The sequence below is a fragment of the Lygodium microphyllum genome, chromosome 8 (assembly GCF_053477565.2).
Source record: "Lygodium microphyllum isolate KBCC chromosome 8, Lygodium_microphyllum_v1.1.10, whole genome shotgun sequence".
NCBI lineage: Eukaryota > Viridiplantae > Streptophyta > Polypodiopsida > Schizaeales > Lygodiaceae > Lygodium > Lygodium microphyllum.
In genome coordinates, this window is record NC_141142.1 from 83,028,687 (window position 1) to 83,037,284 (window position 8,598).

Sequence of the window (8,598 nt, forward strand, 5' to 3'; positions counted from 1 at the left end):
TAAAATTTATGATTTCTCTGTTTCTACCTTGAAAGCTGATTGAAAACCTCTAGATCGACACTATCCTGGAAATCCCTCTTGATAAACGCAAGACAAGGAAGGAAGAGGGACAAGTCTTTGAAGATGGAGATTGATGGTGATGGAGATACTATGGATATTGATGAACCCAAGAAGTGCTTGCGAACCTACTCCAGGAACCGTGCAAATAAATTCAGACCCTGCACATGGACCTGATCACCTCCTGTTATCCGCATAAAGACAATGGAAGAGGGACGTCATCTTCATGTCGTAAGGAGAGGAGGGAGATTGGGAAAAGGGGCTCTTCCAACACTAGAGGGAAGAGAGAGAACACCATTCAATTAGCGATATGGGGGAGGGGGAGAGGAGGAAAAATTTCCATCATCCTAGTAATCATTGTTGATTGGAAACTTATTACTATCATTCTTCCATCATCACAATGCCTTCTCCTCTAACCTCAAATTAGAGTTTCAATGTACCCCCTTCATATGAAATGAAAGGGTAGGAGAACAATTTTCTGCCTTCAAATCACTTCAGTTAGCTCTTGATTTCGTGGAAGCATGCTGAAGATATTGAATTACGCTCTTTCCCTCTCTTAGTCTTGGACATGAAACTATGGAAGCTAAGCTCTTAGGTTTAAAATTAATCAAGACTAAATCTTCAGAGAGTTATAAGTGGCCACTTGTATGGCAACAATGCAATTTGAAAATGAAAACTCAAGGAAGCAAGAAATGATGAGCTTACTATTTGGAACCATTGGATAGACTTCCCTTGGCTGGACTGCAAAGGACATGGTTTCCAATACCGTAATTGCGACTCTCATACTTCACGTAAGTGCCTTAGCTTGTTAAACAGAAATAAGTGATTCAACATGAATATTTATTTGATTTGTAATTTTTATAAAAAATCTTTGAACTTCATTTTTAATTTTGAATAGTTTTTAGAATTTATTTTGGTAAAAAATAAAAAACAATTAAAAATGCTTTAAGATGACTTTAAAAGGGAATATATGATTTTTTATAAAATTCTTGATTGTATAATTATGAGTTATAATATTTTTTATATGAACTATATAATGCTAAAAGTTTAGGAAATTTTTTGGATAATATTTGGAAATTATTTAATATATTGACAGTTTTTAAAATGCCTATTTTTTAGTAAAAATTTTAATTTTCATCTAAAATTTTTATATTTTGCATCAATAAAAATTTTGATCTTTTCATGGAAAAGCTGAAAGTCAACATTCTCATGTTATAGTAAATTTTCTAGAAATATGAAAAACAATTTAATGTTATTCTTGTTAACAAAAATATCCATATATGCATGGTGTTTTTTTTATTTGACATAATTAAGAGTATACATGGTGTGTTAATCTACGATATAAAATAAATGATTAAATAATACTAATAGAAAATTATTATATAAAAAAAGAGACTAGATAATTTAAAAAGAATTTAAATGGAAATGTGTAGATAGATCCATTGGATCTATGCTGCTCTGAGATCAATTTCCTAAGGGATAAGAATCCTAGGCTTAGTATCCCAGTGTTCAGTGGAGAGACCTAGCCGTGAAGATTTAAGAGATGAAGTGCGAGAATATGCAAGTTTATTAAGTTCTCGATATTAGATTAGTTGGACTACCATGAACAAGTGTCGTAATTATTGAGGAAGGCTAGAATAAATCATAAAAATTAGTTACCAATATCACTTATTCAATGCTACAACTCGCAGGAGTTGTCTTAACAACCCGATTACAAGTGGCTTGGTCTTTGGCGGTCATGGATTCCTTGTGCAAGAAGTTGAGGGGGACACTTGTCCTTTTCCGGTGTCAGATTAATTTAATGTGTACGTAGGTGATTCCACAGCAGGTGATTTCACAAAATACATATCAAATTAAAGGACTTTTACGAGTTTAGAGTGCACACTTGAATTAAATTAAGGTTAGAACATAGTTCCAACCTATTTAATTATTTTGTAGGTGAAGACTGTTAGGTATTCACTTTTGTAATTGGGTTTTATCATATTATTTTCTAACAATTGTGAATGCTTTAGCTAATGTGTAGAGTAGGCGGCGATGGCGTTGGGTAGCATTGGGCGATGACGTGAATTCAAATGCCTAGAAAAATTACCATTTTTGATGGGTGTGTGCCTTATTACTAAAGGCGTCGTACCAATATTTATTAAAGCACGCTTATTTATTAAAGCGCTTGACAAAATAGTTATTATCTTGTATGCGCATAGGTGCTTGGTTTAATATTTCATTATTCGATATTTGTATTTGGGCATAGCCCTCAACTTTTGGATACCCAAATGCCTTACTCTATATTTGGGCAAAAGCAAATACAAAAGCCAAAAGCATGCTATTTGTAAAGTGGGCTATTTTTTAGCTTAAAGATAAATAAATCTATTAATGCATTCCTTGTGAAGCGCTCACACAAGGCATGGAGAGAGATTGCACCCAATTTTCCTTTTTTTCTCATGTCATACAAATTCTCTTTTGATTTTATGAAGGTTTGGTAGAGTTCTTTGTTCTTGGGGACCTTCCGGCATTCACTATGCGTGTATACAACATTTGATCTTCGCACCATATAGTGTATGAAATTGTTTTTTCCCTAGGTATCCTTCATGAAGGTTTTAAATTTGTTAGGGGCTTTCTTGAAGGCTAGGAGATCATCAATGGACCGAGGTATTTTATCACAATACAAAAAACACTATATCCAATGCCTCCCAAACTTTTGGCCTTCTTGTTCCTTGCTCTTTCATTACCCCCATCGATGCATGTAATACGCACGAGAGTTCGTGAAAGCCGCTTGTTCGCAAGGACACTATGAAAGATGGGAGCAAAGTATTATGAAGAGTACTCAACTCAAGGCAATTATACGGGGTAAGAAGAATGGTTAAGATACACATTCAATCAAATATATATGTGGGCAAAGTAAGAAAAGTGAAGATGAAACACATGATATTGTCTCTATAGGTTGACTCCTTTGTAAGGTGTTTTCTCTTGAACTTTCCATACATGGAGCTCTTGGGTAGCACTCATCTAACTCTTGAGTGGAATACTATCATATCTTCTATGTTCTCCTTCCCTCATCAAAGTAGCATATGATGGCACTTATAACAGCTGCTCACAAGAGGCCAATTATTGCATGACATTGGCATATCGTAATCATATGGCAAGATTAAGAAGACTTTCAAAGCTTCTCTCTTGAAACATGGGTGCCATGATTCTCTTTTATGTCATAGGTATCCAAAGATGCTCTCATCATAGGCTTCATCTTCACATTGATGCTAGTTTCAATAATGATGTTTTTATTGGCAACAGTTGGTGGCTCCCATGATAACAATCATTCACATGAGCATGAAGGATTTTTCATATGCATCATTTTCTTCATCACATATCCATATGTTTGTAGCGAGGTACACTGCCACATGTATAGAGTTGATGATGCCATGGTGCAATCTTCTCCTCTCAAGGCGACATGAAGCTACCTTTTCCTTCTTTCTTGACTTGGATGATGTGCTTCTTTATCATACAGGCAATATGTGTCTGATTGCTTGGTCACTTGTTAGACTGTAAAGAAGTAACGACTGAAATCTCGATTCTAAGGAAGGTGGTGTTCAAGATGATGAACTAAGTACTAATGTCAAAGATGATGTCATCATCATCATCATACACGAGCCAACAATTCTTCAAATTGTTTGTTTACCATTCTGTTAGTTGATTTTTTTGTTGCTTCTTTCATCTCTGTACAGTTTATAGTCTTCACACAAGTTCGAGTTTCCCTTGGTAGCTCACCAACAATATAGCATTGGTGAGCTTCTCTTGGCAGCTCACCAACAATACAGCGTGGTAACTCTTCATGATCACACATCTAGCAAGCTACTCTCTCAACATTACTCGTCATAGTTTTTACACTCCACAAGCCTTCTAGAAGTCAATGTAGACAACACCGCGCCTTCTCTACAACACTAGTTGCAACACCATCATTGAGGTAGCGCGTGGTTTAGACTTGATAATTGGGCAAGCTGTGGAGGTGTTCTCATGTAATATTTGAAGAATAGATGTAATTAAATTAAGGTTAGGAGAGAGTTATAACCTATTTAATTATTTTGTAGTTGAAGACTATTAGGTATTCACTTTTGTTGGGTTTTATCTTATTATTTTCTAACAATTGTAAATGCTTCAGCTGATGTATAGAGCAGTGAGGATGGTGTTGGGTAGCACTGGGCGATGACATGAATCCAAATGCCTAGAAAAAAATACCATTTTTGATGGGTGTGCACCTTATTACTAAAGGCGTGGTACCAATATTTATTCAAGTGCACTTATTTATTAAAGCGCTTGACAAAACATTTATTATCATGTATGTGCATAGGTGCTTGGTTTAATATTTCATTATTTGATATTTGTATTTGGGCACAACCCTCGACTTTTGGACACCCAAACGCCTTACTCTATATTTGGGCAAAAGCAAACACAAAAGCCAAAAGTATGCTATTTGTAAAGTGGACTATTTTTTAGCTTAAAGATAAATAAATCTATAAATACATTCCTTGTGAAGTGCTCACACAAGGCATGGGGTGAGATTGCACCCAATTTGCCTTTTTGTCTCATGTCATGCAAATTCTCTTTTGATTTTATGAAGGTTTTGTAGAGTTCTTTGTTCTTAGGGACCTTCCGGCATTCACTATGCATGCATACAACATTTGATCTTTGCACCATATAGTGTGTGAAATTGTTTTTTCCCTAGGTATCCTTCATGAAGGTTTTGAATTTGTTAGGGGCTTTCTTGAAGGCTAGGAGATCATCAATGGACCGAGGTGTTTTATCACAATACAAAAAACACTATATCCAATGCCTCCCAAACTTTTGGCATTCTTGTTCCTTGCTCTTGCATTATCCCCGTCTATGCACCTAATACGCGCGAGAGTTCGTGAAAGCTGCTTATTCGCAAGGATACTATGCAAGATGGGAGCAAAGTATTATGAAGACTACTCAACTCAAGGCAGTTACATGGGGTAAGAAGAATGGTTAAGATACACATTCAATTAAATATATATGTGGGCAAAGTAAGAAAAGTGGAGATGAAACACGTGATATTGTCTCTATAGGTAGACTCCTTTGTAAGGTGTTTTCTCTTGAACTTCCAACACATGGAGCTCTTGGGTAGCACTCATCTAACTCTTGCGTGGAATACTATCATATCTTCTATGTTCTCCTTCCCTTATCAAAGTAGCATATGATGGCACTTGTAACAGCTGCTCACAAGAGGCCAATTGCATGACATTGGCATATCGTAATCATATGACAAGATCAAGACGACTTTCAAAGCTTCCCTCTTGAAACATGGGTGCCATGATTCTCTTTTATGTCATAGGTATCCAAAGATTTTATCATGATAGGCTTCATCTTCACGTTGATGCTAGTTTCAATAATGATGTTTTTATTGGCATTAGTTGCTGGCTCCCATGACGACAATCATTCAAACGAGCATGGAGGATTCTTCATGTGCATCATTTTCTTCACTACATATCCACGTGTTTGTAGTGAGGTACACTGCCACATGTATAAAGTAGATGATGGCATGGTGCAAATTTCTCCTCTCAGGGCAACATGAAGCTATCTTTCCCTTCTTTCTTGACTTGGACGATGTGCTTCTTTATCATACATGCAATACGTGTCTGGTTGCTTGGTCACTTGTTAGACTGCAAAGAAGTAACGATTGAAGTCTCGATTCTAAGGAAGGTGGTGTTCAAGATGATGAACTAAGTACTAATGTCAAAGATGATGGCTCGCTTCTTCTTCATCATCATACATGAGCCAACAATTCTCCAAATTGCCTGTTTACCATTCTGTTAGCGTGGTCCTACTGCTTGTGTTGCTCACCAACAATACAGCGTGGTCCTATTGCTTGTGTTTTGACAACTCCCGTTAGTTGTGCTATGATAGGCCGCCAGAGTTAGGCTTTTTGCACTCAGTCTTTGCATTCCCCCAACTCTTCATGATCACACATCTAGCAAGCTACTCTCTCAACATTACTCGTCATAGTTTTTACACTCCACAAGCCTTCTAGAAGTCAATGTAGACAACACCGCGCCTTCTCTGCAACACTAGTTGCAACACCATCATTGAGGTAGCGCGTGGTTCAGACTTGATAATCGGGCAAGCTGTGGAGGTGTTCTCATGTAATATTTGAAGAATGGATGTATGGAGACATCGATGACGAGTAAGGGCCGGGAAGAATCCTTTTCTCCGAAGAACAGACGACCACGATATGATGCCGCCTCTGATCACCAAGATGTAGTCATCACTCCGTCTCTAATACGTCCAAGGAAGCTACAGCGATAGGGCAGTTTCTTGAACGTCATGTGCTATCCTCGGAGATGATGATTAGAGTCCACGATGACCATCCTCAACGCTTCAATATAAACAGCTTTGGCTTTGTTGATGTGAGCAAAGCCTGCAGAAATTGAGTGAAATGGTCGCCATCTTTAGCCTTCGCGGGATGTTCTTGATGTCGATCCTCTTCCCGCAATAGATCCGCTTTTTGCCAAGCTTTTTCCACTTCTGCCCTTATTGAAGTAGTTGCCATCCTTTTCTTGAAATGCCATCGCATTGTGTTAATTATGCCATTGTCTTCTTGCGATGCCTCTGCTGGAATATACGCCCCCATGCATGTCGATGCAATCATCATGTATGGTAGTCGTTTTTGCCATTCTGCTTAAATCAGCAGTAGCTGCCATAACTTGAATTGCTACCTGCAAGAAAAGTATCGCCATCCTCTCTTCGACAATGCCATCACGTTTGTGTCCATAATCTACACCGTCATCCTTTTTGTTAATCAGAAATCAACTGTAACTCCAAGAAATGCCTAATGATTACCTAGGCTACGAATTTGCACAATGATAGCATGAACACCATAATCATGGCCATCTGTAAGCAGGCATTCATAAATAATCGCATGTGTTGAGCCCATTTGGTAGCTGTTAAAGTTGGACTATGTATGACAAATTCATCAGTTGAAGGGTCAAATGTTGCAATAGTTTCCAACCCTTGCACATTTGATCCATGCCCAAGTTCAGTCTATGCATAGCATCCTATAATAGATTGTCTATATGCAAGAAGCATGTGATTCTTTCCTCTTCTCAGTACACTGCACATAACAAGAAGCCATCTCAAAGCATAAAAGGTAGAAGTTCTCCCCTTCCTTCCCTCATGCTCATGTGAATAAATCACATGACAAACCATAGATATCCATCTGCATGTTCCCCTTGACAGTAAGCGAATACAAAAAAATTAGGATGGAACCAAGCAATCAAATTTTCAAACTGACAGTTCAAAATGAACGGCAAACAAAAAGACACACACAATGGAAAACAAATTTCTAATAATGACACTGACTAATGAGTTCAAATTCCTGGGTGAAAAACTCCACCCTCACGTTTCCAGTGGTGGATGCATGTAGCGTCACGACATCCGCCCCCTTCAAACTTGTGCCTCCTCTGGCATGTGCCAACTTGTTTACCACTTGCAGCATTGTTCCCACCAAGATCATATGGGCAATCATTTGGGTAATATGACAAGTAGGTAACTTGACATAGGTTATCACAGCATCCTCCTGGATCATATGGATAAATCAAAGTAGGTAAGTTTTTGTAGATCATCATAGCATCCAATGGCTTGGTCTTCTCTCCTGCAAAAATCTTCTCCATGGCATCCTCCTCTTCTTTCGTTGGTTGATCATCAAACAATCTCATGACTCCAATCTTCCTTTCCTCCTTCAAGGGAACAAGTCTTATTTGGGCCTTGACCACATTGACGTTTATATCCATATCCATCTCCATAAATGGCAAAAACATTGGCAAATCCTTATCACTATCCAAAGGTAGGGGTCCTGACCTTCTTGTCAACTGTCTTATATTTTGTTTGTAGTCTAGCTTCTTTGCTACAACTTGTAAATTTCAGCCCTGGTTGTAAATACCTTGGTAAACACAAATTTTTCTATGTATAAACAACATCCAACTCTTTTGACTAACAAAAATCAGCCATATTTTTTCCACATTGCATATGAACAGCCCAACACTGAGACTCATAGCTTACTTTAACTTCTACAAATCCTGTTTCTTGCTATAAATTAGCACCCTGTAAATCTTTTTGTTGAAGTATTTTAGCAAAGAACACTTTTTGCTGAGAATTCTCACAGCACCCAAATTTTCTTGTAGCATGAAATCAACTATTTTATGATACATTGCTAGAGAATGGACTGGTAAGGCATATGACAGCTCTTGATTTTCAGTTTTCAGCAATGCTGAAAGATCCTCATAGTATCTGAGCATGATAGCCCATCATAGAGACCATCTACCTTGTCTTCATCCTACAAAAGACCTGCAAGCTTCAACTCTTTTTCTTTTCTCTTCAAGTATTACCTAGTAGCTCTAGGCATGTCCATAATATGCTGAAAACACAAAGTACTTTCAGGAGACACACCATACGCTCCTGAGGAAAAACTGCCGCCACTGCTAGGAGGCGAGAGCTTTCCTTGTCTCGTTTCAAATCGTCTCACAAGACAGTGATACC